Raw genomic sequence first — 16,961 nt, forward strand, 5'->3', positions numbered from 1 at the left:
TAGATTTCAGCTTGGTATCTTTGCCTCAGAACAAATTTTGGTATGAAAAGTTATATTTGCTACACAGATTCAAAGCCTATTCATACACTACTTGAAAATGTAATTCAGTGTATTATTATCCACCTCATAAGATGTGCCGTATAATTTAATTTTCTTTAGCTTATGGAGATGAAAAAAACCCACAACAACCAAAAGCAAACAGTTATTTTACTGCAAAACCACACTGAAAGACTATGAAGTAGAGTATGACTGGACCCCCTAAGCAATTCTTTTAAGGATGAAATTTTTTCTTTCACTTATCATATTAAACTAATTCATGTTTTTCTGTACAGGTGTAGTAACAATGCATATAGTTACTAGAGTATACTGGGAAGTTTAGCTACAAATAAAAGAAGACATTTGGAGAATAATTAAGGAGGAAATCAATGACAACTGGAGTGGAATTGTTTTTCAAGACAGATGAGTTTCTGGAGTTTAAAAAAAAGACAAAATTATTAACCACATGAAACTCTTTCAAGAGATAAGATGAAGTTTTGTAGAGATGAAGAATTATGGAAAAATGAAAAATTAGGAAAAAATATTGAGGGAGAAAAGAGGTGAGATTTTGAAAAATTAAACTTAGGTAAAGGCAACAGAAAGGCACTTGGAATGTTTACCTGTAATTTAATTAGTTGCATTCTATGGAAAATATTATCATTTAAAAATATAAGTTGAATACAACAACTGAAATTTAGTTTGAGCTTGAAGGCACCTTAATCTAGGGGTCTAGATGCAGGTGTCTACATGTTAACTTGCCTAAATTTCTATTGTCACTATACCCAATGGAGACTCAATTCAGGTGAAATGAGTGTGTCACACATGACACTCTAGTTGTGCACATTGGACATGCTTGCTGTTATACACGATCTAGAGATTCCTATCTGGTCTCCCTCTACCACACAAACAAAGGTCTTCTACAGGTCCTCTGTCATATCTGCAAGGCCCTGAAGATGTCTCAGACATCGGTACCTGAAATGGTACTTCTTGCCTATGCGAGGACCATCAAACTGGGAGGTAGTCAGCTGACTCCATGTATGTATCTACAGTGAGCTGTGTAGATGTACAGATTTCCTTTACTGTCTTACTATATAATTAACTGTGCTGGGAGTTCTGATACCTAGTCCACATATAGGAACAAAAATTTAGATCTCTTAATCTGGAGCTAAATCCAATCAGATTGCTTGAAGTGTAGTTCACACACAAAGCAGAAGACAGAAACCAAAGGCTTTTAACTGTAGCATGTGAAGCAAACAAACAAATAAAAGCATGCCACTAAATGACAAACTCACTCCAGCTAGCTCTTTATTTCATTAATTTTTAAGCACAATGAAGAATATGTGAAAGCCAAGTTTTTGACACACATCTCCTTGATTTCCCATAATGCGAACACAGTGAAAAGAAAGGAGGGATGAAGAAGATTCTTTTTCAACAAGTTCATCATCATACAAACAGTATGTGATAGTTTAATCAGACTTAAAGTGAAAAAGTGTAACTGCTTTTCATGTTGTTAACCTGTGGAGTACATTAACAGGAAGAATAGTGATTTTAGTGCTGTGGGTGTTCCTTGTGTAGGACTCCAGCTGCTGTGAAAGCTTAAGCCAGAAAAGCTATCCTGAAACTGGATTGCTTGATGACAGACTGTCAGAATGTATTAAGGTTCTTAAGATAACAAGAAATGCTATGTGATAGGTAAAATTGCCTTGTGTTTCTAACTTACTGTGTCATTTTGAATGTTGTGATGGGAGATGCCTAATATCACTGTGATGTGCTTGATTCTGAAAACTGACTTATTAATTGCAGTACTGATATTCTGTATCATGGGCAAGCTAGTTTTCTTCTCTCAGTTTTCCAGTTCTGCCTTAGCAAAAAGATATTATTCTCATTCTTCTTGGATTAGACCAACATTAGTCAAAAGTAATATAAGCTCTCAGTTATTTTCAGAGCCAATTAAAAGATTATCATCATAATAAGTACCCAGTAACCACCTACATCTTCTGTTTTCATTTCTTCGCAAGTATTTTTCCCCACACCTTCTCAGTTTTCCTGAATTTACTTGCATGCAAACATATCACTAAGAAATGCATGTGCTTATTCTTGCCCATCATATGAAATATATACGGAAAACCTGTTCTTTTATGAGAAAAGTTCACTTGTTTAAAAAGTGTACTTTGAAATTTGTCAGGTTGAAGAGGCTGCCCCAAGGGCAACCTTAATTAAAGCCAACAGAGAGGAAAAATTAAGCAGTGAAAACTGCTTAGCTGATACTCATAGAACTTCAAGTTAAAATCAGAAATAATAAGGGTAGGTAACTTTAAGGATAATTTCATGAGCGTTTTATTACTCCATCCACCATATATGCCACCTTTCTGTACACTTATTTCAGAATTGTGGTTTAGATAGATAGTTTCCTTAGTTTCTGAGTAACGTTTCCCTGTTGTCTTTCAGGTATATGTTCTTCCTTTATTTGTTGTTTAGCCCCATGAGAACCGCCAACCTTTTTTCTGTGATAGTAAAGTACCTCAGTCAGAAATGCTGTCCCTCAGAGTATGAGTTGAATTTAGAGTACAGTTATTTAACTATATTACTAAATGACAGAAAGCTAGGGAGAAAATTGTTTAATTAAACATTATTAATCTGTTAGCTGACTTCCTGGCTCTATTTTGGATGGCTCTATTTTCTTCTAAGTAAGAACACTGCTGCTCCTCAGCAGCATGATGCAAGACATCCTGTACCCCTTGACCACAAGGCAAAGTTTGCTTCATAGCCCGTTTTTACTTTCCAATCTAGGTATTGTTAGGCTTGCCTTACAGTCAAGGAATAGAGACAGGAGTATGCAGGAGTGGGTGGGCTCCTAGGGAATTAAGCAATTTCTGGGGGTGGGGAAATTTTTTTTTGCCTTGGGGGAACCTAAAGCATGCAGCCTAAGTTCTCAAACGACTCATTAAAGAGCTTAAAATAAGGTAGAATGAGTTTGGACTCTCTTGACTCCATCTGATTACTAATCAGCCCCTTGTCCTGAGTTTAATCAAGCTCTCGTTAGAAACATTAACTCTCCACATTGACACTGTCAAACATTTTCTGATCTCAAATCCTGTGGAGTTTTTGGCTTGGGTTTTCTTTTCTCAGGTTTTGTTTGTTTAGGGAGGGGGGTGTTGTTGCTTTGTTTTGGGGGTTACTTTTGTTGTTGGTTTGGTTTGGTTTGGTTTTTAATATACCCAGAATACTATGATGGCTAGGATTTTGGGCTGAGATTTACATTAGGACACTAACAGCTGAATCTCATGTGCTGTCTTTAAGTCCATCCATAAAATACCTATTAGAACTGGCATCATCATAATAGTGTTTTCCTTTTACTAAAAGAAAATGACATTGTGGTCACTGTAGATAACTAAGCAGCTTTACTAACCTTTAGTTACTTACATTAATTTACCTGAAGGATTGTTCTTCCATTGTGTCCTTCCTCGCTTGATCCCTCCCTTCCTGCCTCCCTTCTTTCCTGCCTTCTTACCCTCCTGCCCTCCTTCCTATTATAACAATCTATTATGCAGGTTTTAAAATACTTAACAGTAGTTATGATGGCATGTAGTCTAGTTCACCAGCAAGAAGAGATTAACATTTGAAGACAATGCACTCTTGGTATGGGGTTAAAGCAACTTATGCAAGTAACTGCATTGCTCTCAGTAGACATCCCCTTTCGGAGAAAAGCAAACAAAATATAAGCTCAGTGCACTCTGAAAGAAAAATACATCTTTGCCTACTACTTACAAGATTACACTGCTCTTTGTCTTTTTTTTTTTTTTCTTTTTCTAGTGTCCCTACCTTTCTTAGTAGTGATAAATAGAAAATGGTCTGGACTTCCAGAGAGGAAAAAAAAAATAATAAAAGGCTGCTTGCTCAGGTTAGTAGACAAACAAAAAGGAAAATCCCCAGCTAACATTTATTACATTTCTGGTTTCAGTTATGTTTTCTAATTTTTTTCCAGCTTTTTTAAAAATTACTTTTTAAATTCTTTGTATGTGATGAGCTCTGACATGGTAATATATTACCTCAATCAAGCAGCAAGTATCAGTCATAAAAATCCCTATGCTGGTTTAATTTAGTCCCTGTTGATGTAAGAAATATAACCCTATAAAAAAACCCAACACTTCTGTATCAATTTTTACATGAGATTCACACTTTTATGTATTAATGTATCCACCTAACACAGGGATCCCAATGCACCCTTTTCTTTATGAAATAGAAATGCTTTAGGCAAACAAAGAAAATCTTTATTAATAAAAATATCATAATCAATCTACCACTGCTTTGGAATTTGGCTTTTAGTACATAAACTTTGTCCATATAGTTTGAATTTTCGTCCAAAGGCCGAAATTGTTTTCTGAACTGAAGCTGTTATCATTGTTCACAGTTTCAGTGAAAGATTTGCTCCAATAGCTTTTTGGGGTGGAAGGATGAAAAAGAAGGGTATCAGCAACTAGTGGTTGGCTCCTACAGGCATAAGAATTGATGGTGCAGAAAAGGTTGTATCCAGCAGCAGTGGAAACAGCTGCTGCCTGCTTGGGTTAAGGGACTTTTTTTGCAAACATGACAGGGACAGCCTCCATTTACTACAATTAAATGTTCCAGTCTGGCCCTAATAAAACTCATGATTCAGACCAATAAGCATATTTAAAATTCAAATACATACAATTACAATTAGACTGTTAATAATTTTGGAACCTCTTTCACAATTTCATGCTGCAGCTCAAATGGTAGCAGCCCATAAGAGTAATTATAGAGGCTTCTGTCTCAGAGATTTGAGTAAGACCACTGCAGGGGAAGCCAATGGGCTTTTGCATTCTCCACATGTGTTTGTGGAGATTTTGCTATGCATACCTAAGCCTTCCACACGTAGACACGCATGCCAAACATGTTGTTGCTTGATTTTGTGAAGTTTTATGCAGTAGTTCTTATACATGCAAGTATATTATTGGATGATGTACATTATATACAACTCAGACACATGTTCAAACATTCCATGTTTATGGAATCAGACACATATCTTTTAGCTTCTTATGCAAGGAGAAAAGAAAACAACTATCTGGTTTATCTAAGAAAAACATAGTCTGATCTGTCTTCAATTAGTCTTGTTCATTGCTATGAGTCAGAAAAAAGTATTTAAAAGCACAGACTTCAAGAGAGCAGCTGATCTTTTCCACAGGAATCACTGTAGGAAAAAACAGAAGCAAGCATCTGGGATACTCAATTATCCAGGGAATGTGAAAGGTAAATGAGAGGCATTTTAGTTCCTCTAAGTTAGCTGAAATATAAATAATTTCTGTGCTTACGTATGGTGAAGAACAGTGGAATTAAAAAGGGTGAATATGGGTGAGGAGTCGTAACTGAGGCCTCTATGTAAGGAACTTGGCACTAATTTCCTGAGGAATCTTGGAAAGTCACATTGAAAGAGAAAAGTATCTATTAGATCTTTCTTTTTTTTGTTGTCGTTCTGTTATTGTAAGCCAAAAATCATATAGCTTGGCTGTTTGCCTAAACTATATCAATAAACCATGATGTGCATACAGCAGCATTTGCAAACATTGCAGTTAATTATTCTTTTGTTGTTGTTTTTCTTTTTGTGAGAAACTGGGAGCTATATCCCTGAGTGTTTCTGTGTCTGCTGCATATTCTTCTCATGTTTAAAAAGGAAAGGACAGAGATAAATAGCATTCAGTAATATAGAGATTCTAAACGTCTCTCTATAATGCTAAACCCTTCAAGCACATTCTCATGCCAGAGCAGTACACCACCAAATTTCACAAATGTCTGCATTGCATAGGCTTAAATAACAGTGAGTAATGATTTACCAAATAATAAACTTCTTGCTCTAATGAACATGTTAAATAGGCCCACAATTAATTAACTAAAACAGCTTTTGATCCCACAGTTCAGCCATTTTCCCTGTACACTGAACATGAGTAACTAAAGTAGCGTGCCAAAACTGTCTTATTTCCTTGAGTTCCATAGTCTTTTCAGTATCCTAATTTTTATCTCTTTCTCATTTTTATGATCATTGCTGATAATGTTATAATGATGTTTAATATAGGGCTAATATTTTTGTCCTGGCAAGAATAAAAGAAAGGAAACCAAGGCGTTCTATTATTTTTAATTCTCTCTTCCACCTTTTTCCTTTACTTTGGATTATACAGAAAGCTGTCGTCACATTAACCTCAGCCATCACCTACTACATAATCATGTGCAATAAAACAAGATCATTTGCACCAAATGAGAGAAATAAAAGAAATCCCAGCCCAGCCAAATCTGAACAGATATGAAACCTGAATTACCTAATGGCTCCCATAACCTTATTAGGAGTACTGAGATTGCTTCACCCCATGGCTCAGCAGGATCTCCAAAATTCAAAATGCAGCCACAATGAGACATGGCCATCGGAAATGCAAGAGTGCTGAATAGTGACTTCTCTTTAGTTTCTTAAATCAAAAGACTGGCAAGATCATTCTCACGTCCAAGAAACCTTGTTTTATCTTCTGCTTACAGGCTGTATGGCATTAAGTAAATCTTCTCAGTCCATCGTTTGTTTCCTCCACTTACTTGTTTTGGATTATGAACTATTTTAAGCAAGGCCTTGTTTTTACAAATACTATGATTATTAGGAAAATAGATTCCTAAAAGGTTGACACCTCTAGATATTACAGAAATATTATTAGTACTGTTACCCAAAAGGACGCAAAAAGAATACCATGCAGATTGTAAACAGTTGTACCAAGTTGCCTATAAATGAGCATAAAATATGGTGTAATAATGCTGACAGGCCTGATCACTGACAGATTAGCAAGAAATATGGGCTGCAGCTAAGTAAGAAGTATAATCGTAAGATAGAGAATGCTGTGGAGAATAGAAGCCTTGCAAATTTTCAGTGATTGTTCTTCATGAAGTGTATGTTAGGCAATCATATATAGTAGCTGTTAAAACCAAACAGACAAAACCTACAAAAACTAAATACAAGTCAAGAGCTTCCTTGTGAACTTTCCCATTTGATGGAAGCATTTGGCTGAAAGTGCAGGAATGACCTCATGTATGAACAGCTACAGCAGGAACTGCAGAAAAAAATGAAGCTTCACAAATATAAACACCGTTTCCAGCTTCAAGTACGGCACAAGATTTTGATCTCATTACAGGCATCCAATGTCATTCAACATAGCAGAAACAAACTCCACTGTCACATTGTGGGTCTTTCCAAAAAGTGTTTTGAACGGGTACCTCTAAAAAGTAAGGAAATAACAAAATCCATGCATTCACGTCTAGATTAGTAATTATGCAGTGCCTGGACCCTCTGTCTCAAAATACAGAATGGAAAAAGAAAACATTACAACAATAATAGTTATTTTAAATGTATATCTTAATAAAACTGTGTCCCAGTTTTTCACCTGAAAAAAATACATACCTTTGAAGTACTTAATCTGGCAAATAGATGTGATGACATTCATTAATGCTACATAAAACTCAGAAAGGTCAGAGCTCCTGAATAAGGACTTACTATCTTCTATGAATCCTGAGCAGTCTAACTTTCTATGGGCAAAAAGTGTGAGGGATTCCTAATAGGCTTTACCTACATACATTTGAAAAGTCCATTTTAAAGTTTGCTTTATATAATTGGAATTAGGAGCTGTCATTATAATGTAATGTTATATGACCCATTATTTTGAAACTTTTGGTGGTGGTGGTAGTTTTTTTGTTCATAGCACTGGGTTCTCTTTAACAACTTCAAACCAGTTGCTGAATGGTGTGATGACTGAACTAGTGCAGCACAGTATTATAGGCTCTGTTACTGAAAATATCCTCACAGAAAACCTCTCTGACTGTGCAGCTGGGTAATTAATGTATCCAATCTCTGCATTAAATTCTTCCAATTTAAATGTTTATTTACTGGACACATGAACATATCTATGAAAAGAATAGAAAGATGGTAAACTGAATTAAATCTCACTGGATAATTTAACATTTCAAATAGCCAAGCTTGGCCTGTTTACTCCCAAAGCAGAATTCACTAATGGTGCCTTTGCAGTCTGCTCTTATTAGATTCCTGGAAGACCTTACTGTTTACATAGCAAAGATCTAATGGCTGCCCTGAATAACCTGTTGTGTTGTAGTGATCCAGGCAACAAGGTACAGGGGTCGTCTTTTCTTCCATATGAAACCAAGTATGTGCCTCTCTAAGTATGTTTAGGTGGAATTGAATAATGGTCCAGCTGAAGGCATGAAGGTGAATTTATCAATTTATTACATTTGTCCTAGCTAAAATGTATTGCAGTTTCTTAAATTTACGTGGAAAATCATGGAAATACACATTTCATCTCTTTCTGTTTTGTATCCAATGAGTTAATGAAATAGCTGCAGCAACACAATCAGGACCAGAAACCCAGGATTTCTCTTTCCCAGATGACTGCTCCCATGTCCTATGTTACATTTCTTTTGACTTGCTTAATCTGTAGCCCTATAATGTTTGTACTGCTGCCTATACAGTAACTGGAGTTCAGATGTAGGAGAAACCAGTATTCACTTCTTAAGCTCTCCCAAGCAGGAGATGAACTCTCCCTTGTAGTGAGCTAGCCCCAAAAGTGATTAAAGCACAATAAATGATGCACTTAAGCAGAGATCAGGTTCCCTTCTACTCATCTCTGAACTGTACTAGATAGTCACTTCATATCTCCCATCTATGTTTTATAAACATGAGACAGATCATCACCTTAACAGCCTAAAGAGCACTGTACTTCAAAATGGGTGCAGAGATAATTGTTAGGTGACTCTTGGGATGAAATGATGCTTGACACCATGGGTGGTCTGAGTAAGTCTTAAGTTAATTGTTTGCCTAGCAATGCGTAGTAACAATTTAATGTTATAAATTGTCTTGGACAAATTTCTGCATTTATACATCTTCTGCAAAATACAGTCACATTTTCAAAATGTCATGTTTCTTAGTCACTACTATGAAAAGACTGTGTAGTGCTCTTTGAAAAAGCAAAGAATAATCCTGGTCCAACCCATGTCCACATGATCTAACAGTCCATTATGGGCTTGTTCAAATCTGTGTGACTCAGTGGGAGCTGCATGCAGACTATTCAAAGTAAGGTAAATCAGAATCAGAATGAGACCTTTTTGTCTTGTGCCAAAACTCCATACAGAAGTATTAGACAATATTGGTGTTTGAATTGGTGTCCCTTCATAGCACAAGTTCGAAATTAGCAGTCTTCTATCCAGGAGCAACTTTGGGCCTCCTTGTAAGTTTTTCTGTGTGGTTTATCTCATTATAAGACAACTGAGGTTATAAAGATCTCTCTGTTGTCATAAGATCCTCAGTATGAAATATCCCTTTCACTTCAAAATTGTACGCGCTGCATAGCGTGCTCAGTGAAGCTTGGACAGTGATGTCAGGTATTGTCTTCATTGCCTGCAGGAATATAGCCTTTGACTGGTGACCTACTGCCATATATCAGATTAGTTGCAATAGTAACAGTGAAGGAGGAAGAAACAGCATTTTTATTTTGCCCACAGCAGCATCATTGTACTGCAGTCAAGAGTCTTCAGTAAGAAGAGACATCTACATGGATATATACAAAACAGTCTGTATAGTAATTTCAAGTTGACATAACTTACATATTTCACTTATTATAAACTGTAGAGATAGGAAACTTTGGTTCAATAATGATCTGGTGTATCTGAATAATTGTCCAAATTTGAATCCTATATCATCCCATGTTATTGTTCTCCATGAAATATGTATGCACTGTGTCTTCTCAGCTGATCAAAAAAAATCACCAAACTGTAAACTGATGCAGCCCTCCGTCATTCAAAAATCCTTTCTGGATTGTCCTCTTGACAGCCTGCCATACTGAAATTTATGAAAAAATATTTCCCTTGGAGTTTCTCAGGTAATATCCAGCAGCAAGGTTTTCATTGCTATCAAAAATAGAAATAGATGTGTTGGTTCTTGGTGCAAACATTGTTTCTGCAGTTTCATCTCACCACTGTTGTGTTACTTTCATAAATATGTAGTGCATATGTTTATGATGCTCTAAACTGTAGGGAATGAACTGTCTGTTCTCTAAAGACCAAATCTGAACATTCTAGCTGAAATTCCTGGCATGTACTGTCATATTCAGGCCACAAATATTTATCTGTTGATTCTTCTGGCGGAAACTTGCACTGGTCCTCACTTTTTTAGTGCCCCAAGTTCTCATGAAATATTTAAGATAAAAACTCTCCAGCCTTTTCACCCAAAATTTAGGAACTACGATAATCTTAAATATCCATAAAGATGAGGATTGATGTGTTTTCCTTCAATATATTGGGAGTTTTCTAATTTAGAAGCTTAAAATGAAAAAGTTCATTATGACTTGCATAACTCCATGACTTCAACACTTATACTTAATTTTCTGTGTAAACTTGGAAATATTTTTCATAGTCATTAACTTTAGTATTATGTTTCAACCATGGTGACAAGTTTGTAAAGTTGCTTGCAAATTTGTGTCCTTTGCCCCTTTTTGCATCATCTGGTACTACCAAGAAGAGCTGGCTCCATCATCTTTGTAAGCTGCCATTAAAAAAGTTGTGAGAAACTTTTAGATTGTCCCTTGCTCTTCTCATCACCAGACTAAACAAGTTTGCCTCCTTTAATATCTCTTTACAGAGCATGTAGTGTGCCTCCACCATTTTGATAGCAGTCCTTGGGTCTTCTCCACATCCATCTTCAAGTGAACTAACCCAAAAGCATGCAGTACTCTAAATGTGGTCTCCATAGCACCACGTAGAGGAGAATAATAATTTGCCCTCTTCTCCCATACATTCCTGTTAAAGTAGCCACGTATGCAGCTTCTCTTATTTACACTGAAAACACATTGTTGACTCATACTTAAGTTGTACTCATCCATAACCTCTAAACCTCCTTCAGCATGGACAAATCAGATATGCACAACAGAATGTTTGTAATTAAGAATGCAAAACACTTAGGGGTTTTTTTCAACATAACACATAGAAAATTCAGACCAGGGGATAAGAATATTGGACAGCAATGATACACAGGATGGCTGAGGTTGGAAAGTACCTCTGGAAGTTGTCTACTCCAAGCTCCCTGCTTAAAGCAGGGTGAGCCAAAGCAGGTTCCTCAGGACCATCTCCAGTCAGATTTTGAATATTTCCAGATATTGAGACTCCACAGGTTCTCTGGCTATTCCAGTGTTGATCTACCACAGTATTTTTTTTCTTTTTAAGAGTAAATTTCTTTCGTATTTCAAGTTGTGTTCATTGCCTCTCATCCTGTCACTGGATGTGAATGAGAAAAACGTCTTCTTTGGAGTCTCCCCTCAGGTATTTATCCTTGTTGATAAGATCCCCCTGAGCTTTCTCCTGAGCTCTCTCAGCCTCTACTTATATGACAAATCCCTTATTTATCTCTGTGGCCCTTTGCTGCACTTGCTCCAGTATGAGTATGTCTCTTTTGTGCTGTAGAGCCCAGCACTGGACCCAGTACTCCATATGTGTCTCACCAGTGCTGAGAAGGGAAGGATCACCTCACCTGAGCTGCTGGCAACAATCTTTCTAATGCTGTCTAGTTTTTTGTTGGTCTTCTTTGCTGCAAGGGTGCTGGCTCATGGTCAGCTTGTTGTCCATCCCCAGGTCCTTTTCTGCAAAGCTCCTTTCCAGCTGGTCAGACCCAAGCCTCTACAGTTGCATGGAGTTATTCCTCCCCAGATGAAGGACTTGGTATTTCCCTTTTTTGAATGCATATGGTTCCTGTTAGACTATTTCTCCAACATTTCACAGTTCTTCTGAATGGCAGCACAACCGTCTGATATATCAGCCGCTCCTCTGAGTTTCAGATTACCTGAAAAGCCAATGAGAGTACATTCTGACCAATCATCCTGTTCATTAATGAAGAAGTTACACAGTACTGGCCCCAGTATTGACACCTAGGCCTCCAGTTAGACTTCGTCCCACTGACCACCCTCTGGGCCTGGCCATTCAGCCAGTTTTCAACCCACCTCACTGTCTGTTTATCCAGCCCATATAGCAACAGCTTGTCATGAGGATCTCATGGGAGGCATTGTCAAAGACTTCTGTTAAAAGTTATTTTTATTGTGTTGCAGTAAAATTTCCTCCAGAAACTGCATTATTTTGTGTTCTCTCTGATGTATCAAGTGGCCTGTAGGCAATCCATTGATTAGATATTCATCAAATGTACGGATCATAAAGCCTGATTATTCTAACTCTGTGCTGTATATCAGCATTAGAAATGATTTATAATTATGATTCCTATCTAGGAGAAAGCATAGTGCCCCTTGATTGACAAGCTCTGTTCTTAGATTTGTTTGTGTTTCAGACATATTACAGACACGATAATTCCAGAAAATGTCTGCTGTGAATGTGTTTCTATTATCTATAAAAAGAGTTCCGATGATAGTAAGCAGGTAAAATTTTTAAAATCCCCTAACAATTACAAAGATGGTTAGGCATCCTTTTTTTAACCTTATCATATCTCTTTCACTCTATCCCATTTATCATATAAAATCTTCAGTGATATTATGTCTCTTCTGATGTTGTTCATGAGAGACAGTCCATTAAATGAAAGAACTCTAAACACTGGTGAAATGGACTGTAGTTTTAATATGGCATTTCAGCCATTTGATGAATTCTTAACAACTGCTCTTCAAGTAGATATGGACAGATTTGGAAATCTTTAGCTGGTTGCATACAATACATCAAAAGCTCTCCCTTGTAGAGGGGACAGAGGTTGTTATCCAGCAACACCTGTCATCATTAGGTCTCTATACGATGAAGTTATGCCCTGGAAACATACTGGAAACAGGAGCCAGATGAACTTGCAAAATTCTAAGTACATTAATAATTATCTAAGGTTAATAATATGACCACAACTAGAATGAAACAGTTAGGTCAAGTTTTATAGTCTTCATTTCCACTGGAGATGAATTCTAACATATAACACACTAGTTATTCTTCCAGTGAGAAGTCTCCTTGAAAAAAACGCCTTTTTACAAAGTTGGATAAAAAAGCTGTGTACCAGCCATTATTCCCTATGGTGCACCCACATTGAAAAGTATCTATTCTGGAGAAAGAGAAACTTCAGATTCTCTTGCTTTCTACCTTTTTTCAAACTATGTGTGACTCATAAGAGTACTTATCTTCTAAACACAAGCCACTTCCCTAACCCTTGTATTGTTTTTGTAAAGGGATTAATCTCTCTGTATTCCTTCCATTGCAGGGGTTATAGTCCTTAGGTTTTGCACAAAGCTTTGATCCTCTGGAACAGAAGGTGCTTTAAGATCAGGAGATATTTTTGCTATTGTATTATTTTTTTTTCCACAGAACTTAGTATTACTGATAATAAGACTTAAATAAAAACCAGTACAGGAGAAGATATCAGCATGTTCAGTTCCCAATTCCCCATTCTGAAGTACAGAGTCACTGGAACTACTTCTTTTGGTTTAGGATTTACATATGCAATCTGATGAGAACTACATGGTCAGTTAAGAAGAGTTTTCATAGGCTGATACACAGTTCTGTGCATGATAAAACTATGTGACCCCTATGCACTCCATGCCATTAGCTCCTCTCAAGGTTGCATTCAAACTCATAAAAAGTGTCCATCTGTGTTGATAGTCCATTTTTACTTTCATTTTCAAGGTCACTGATAGCATCTTTTGATGGTATATTGGAAAGCCTTCATCAGATGGTCCCCAATGATGTTTTCTCATATGTGGGTTCCTGGTAATCTCAAAAAATCATTTCTCACACATGATATAGGGTATAGAAATAGTTTATTAAAAGGTGATATGTATCTGTATCTGTATCTGTACATACACATACATATGTGTGTGTTATTATTAATATTTCTGTATTAATTTGTCATTAAAATGTATATAATTACAGCAATATTATTAGTATGGGTTTTCCTTGGCTCTTTTCAAGTTATACAAATTTGTGGGAAAACAGAAGTAATACCTGTTCAGGAACCCTCTATGTTTAGGACTAGTGGTCACACGGAATTAAAATAACAGTTAAATGTTGAATATCAAATTGGAGAAGTATGGACCAGTGAGTATCAGATATCAAATTTTACAAACAAAGGACCTACAATGTCAAAAAGAATTTTTCCACTTCAGTATTATCTTTAGGCATGCGGAGGATTCAATGTGAATCTGTTACTGAATGACAAACAGAAGATGAATCCATCCAATCCCCAAGCCACTGTAGTCATATGCCAAGTGTCATTTTTTGAGGATAAGGACAGAAGTCTCAAAGCAAGATGCTGACAAAGAGAAATGTTGTACAAAGGATCTAACATGTTAATATTCCCCTAAGTGGGAATATTACACAGGCCAAAAGAAAAACCATGACATATCCTACTCCTGGGGCAGCCCTCAACCCTTGCTGACTCTCTCAGAAATACTGATCAGAATAAAATAGAAGCAAGCTTTGTTACCTCATCAAAACTAAATCCACCATATGAGATAATCACTTTTTATTTTCTTGTTTCTGATGCTAAGCAGAAATTCAAGGTTTGTTGGTGTCTGTGATACATGAGAAAATTCAAGTGGAATTTGAGCAACATTATAACATGCATGACAATGCCTAAAAGGACCTTAACAATTAAGTAAAATAAGTAAAAGCATAAGTAAAATAAGTAATGGTATAAGCAAAATAAGTATGGCACCACATATTTAATTCACTTAAGTAAAAATGTGCAGAAGAATCTCTCTGTTGCACATTATAAGTAAGTTCTACGAGCTATTATGTAATCAGTTTTACATAGATGCATAACAGAAGAGGTCGTCTACTAGGTAATAATGGACGGAGGGATCAGAAGTGGTTGCCCCAGATCACATCTGCAGTAATCACCAAATCTTAGTCAGCATCTAATAGTCCTTCAGATTGGAAAGGCCTACAACTAGACCAGAATAAGGAAGTCTCCATAAACCTCAGAGATACAGGGAATTTTTTTGTCCACCAGTAGTTTTGACCCAAATGATGATTAGAAACTGACAGAGAGTGCAACCTGAATCCACTCTCTGAAATTCTTAGTCCTTGCTGAATGCTTTGTTAATTGTTTTATGCCTCTGTATTGGCAGATAGCCTCACTGATCCCTGACTTTCAGGCAGTCCACGTATCATGCAGACTTCAACTGTAGATGCTGAAGTCCCTAGATGGCAATCTATGTGGGAACCTTTGGTGCCTTTGGAAGATCAACTCCAAGCAGCCTAGCAGGTAACATTTCCTGACAAACCAAACCAAACCAAGAAAACCCAGTGTTTTATCAAAACCACCATACATTTCTCCCCATTAGATGGGACTGCATTTGCAGAGTCAACAATACAGATGGTATAGAATAATCAGAAATCAGCAGCCAGCAATTTATTTATTTCCCATTCTGAGGACGTCATTTTGTTCTCCATTCTGGACATTTACTTTGAAAGATCATCGGTATGTCTTATGAATAAAGTCCTTTGCCTCTCTTTGAACTGAACTGTTAAATGAAGGGGAGAACCAAAATATTATCTTAGTAAGAGTTATAGGGATATAAGCAAGTAGTGAAGCATAACAGGAGCAGATGTCTTGGGCAAAACAAATGATGCCAAGGACCCAATTTCTGCACTATATACAGTTTGGATGCTTTACTTCAAATTAGCTCTTGTCTGGTCTCCTGGACTGAATACCATCCTGGAGTGGGAGCACATTGAGCTCCTGGAACACAGTTTTGAGTTTATTTTTATTTGAATGGATCAAATGTGCATTCTCCAGAACGAGAACCTAAGTGCAGGAAGTGGATATAATCAGGAGATTTACTGCAGAAGTATTCCTCTGATCCAAAGTAAAATACTGATGTAAGGACAGGCAATTTCTTCTTTGGTTATAGTGACAGATTGAAGTAGCTGTCGAAATATAAGTTACAGTCACAATATGGAGTTTTTCTCCTCACTATATAAAGTGATGAAGCCTATTCTTTTTTTTTAATTTTCTTTTATTATTTAATAAATAAGATATTTTTATGAGCTGTCACTCAAGCCATCTTTTTTTTGCGTGTGTGTGCTATGAACATTTTATTGTGTTTAGATATAATTATTTTTCATTTGAAAGAATCCAAACATGAGCAACACAGAAAAATACACATAATTTAACCTAAAAAAAAATCTACCATGATGTGCTGGATTAGGCTTGGCAAACAGCTAAATGCCCACCCAGCTGCTCATTTGCTCCCCCACTTCCCCAGGGGGATGGGGAGGACAAGTAGGAAAAACAGGAGCAAGGATTGTCATGGGTCAAGATCAAGACAGGGAGATAACTTATCAATTACCATTGTGGGCAAAAGTAACTTGACTTCAGGAAAATTCAATATTGCCAAGTAAAATAAATATTTAATCACTGTTTGGGGTAGTGGGAAACAAAAAGACAAACAGTAAAAGAATATCTTTCCCTCTCTTCTTTCCCAGGCTCAACTTCACTCACTCACTTCAGACTCCTCTCACCACCCCAAGTGGTGCAGGGGGATGAGGTGTGTGGGGGGGTTACAGTCAGTACACAGACGTTTCTTTTTGCTGCTCCTCCCTCCTCATACTCCTTTCCAATCCTCCACTGTGGTCTCTTCAATGGGCTGCAATGAATATCTGCTCCAGCACCTGGAGAACCTCCTTCTCCTTCTGGAACCAGCTGTGCCTTCTCACAGAGGCCACCCCTGCAGACCCCCTACCAACACCTGGGCATGTCAACCCAATACACATGAATATTCTCTTTTCCTTATATCTCTAAAAGGTAGAGGTTAGAGAACTAGCATCTCTTCCCCCCCCCCCCCCCCTTTTCAAGTCCTTTAAAAAAAAAAAACATATAAAAATAAAGGAGAAGAAATGGTTAT

Source organism: Buteo buteo, chromosome 14 (assembly GCF_964188355.1).
Source record: "Buteo buteo chromosome 14, bButBut1.hap1.1, whole genome shotgun sequence".
Classification (NCBI taxonomy): domain Eukaryota; kingdom Metazoa; phylum Chordata; class Aves; order Accipitriformes; family Accipitridae; genus Buteo; species Buteo buteo.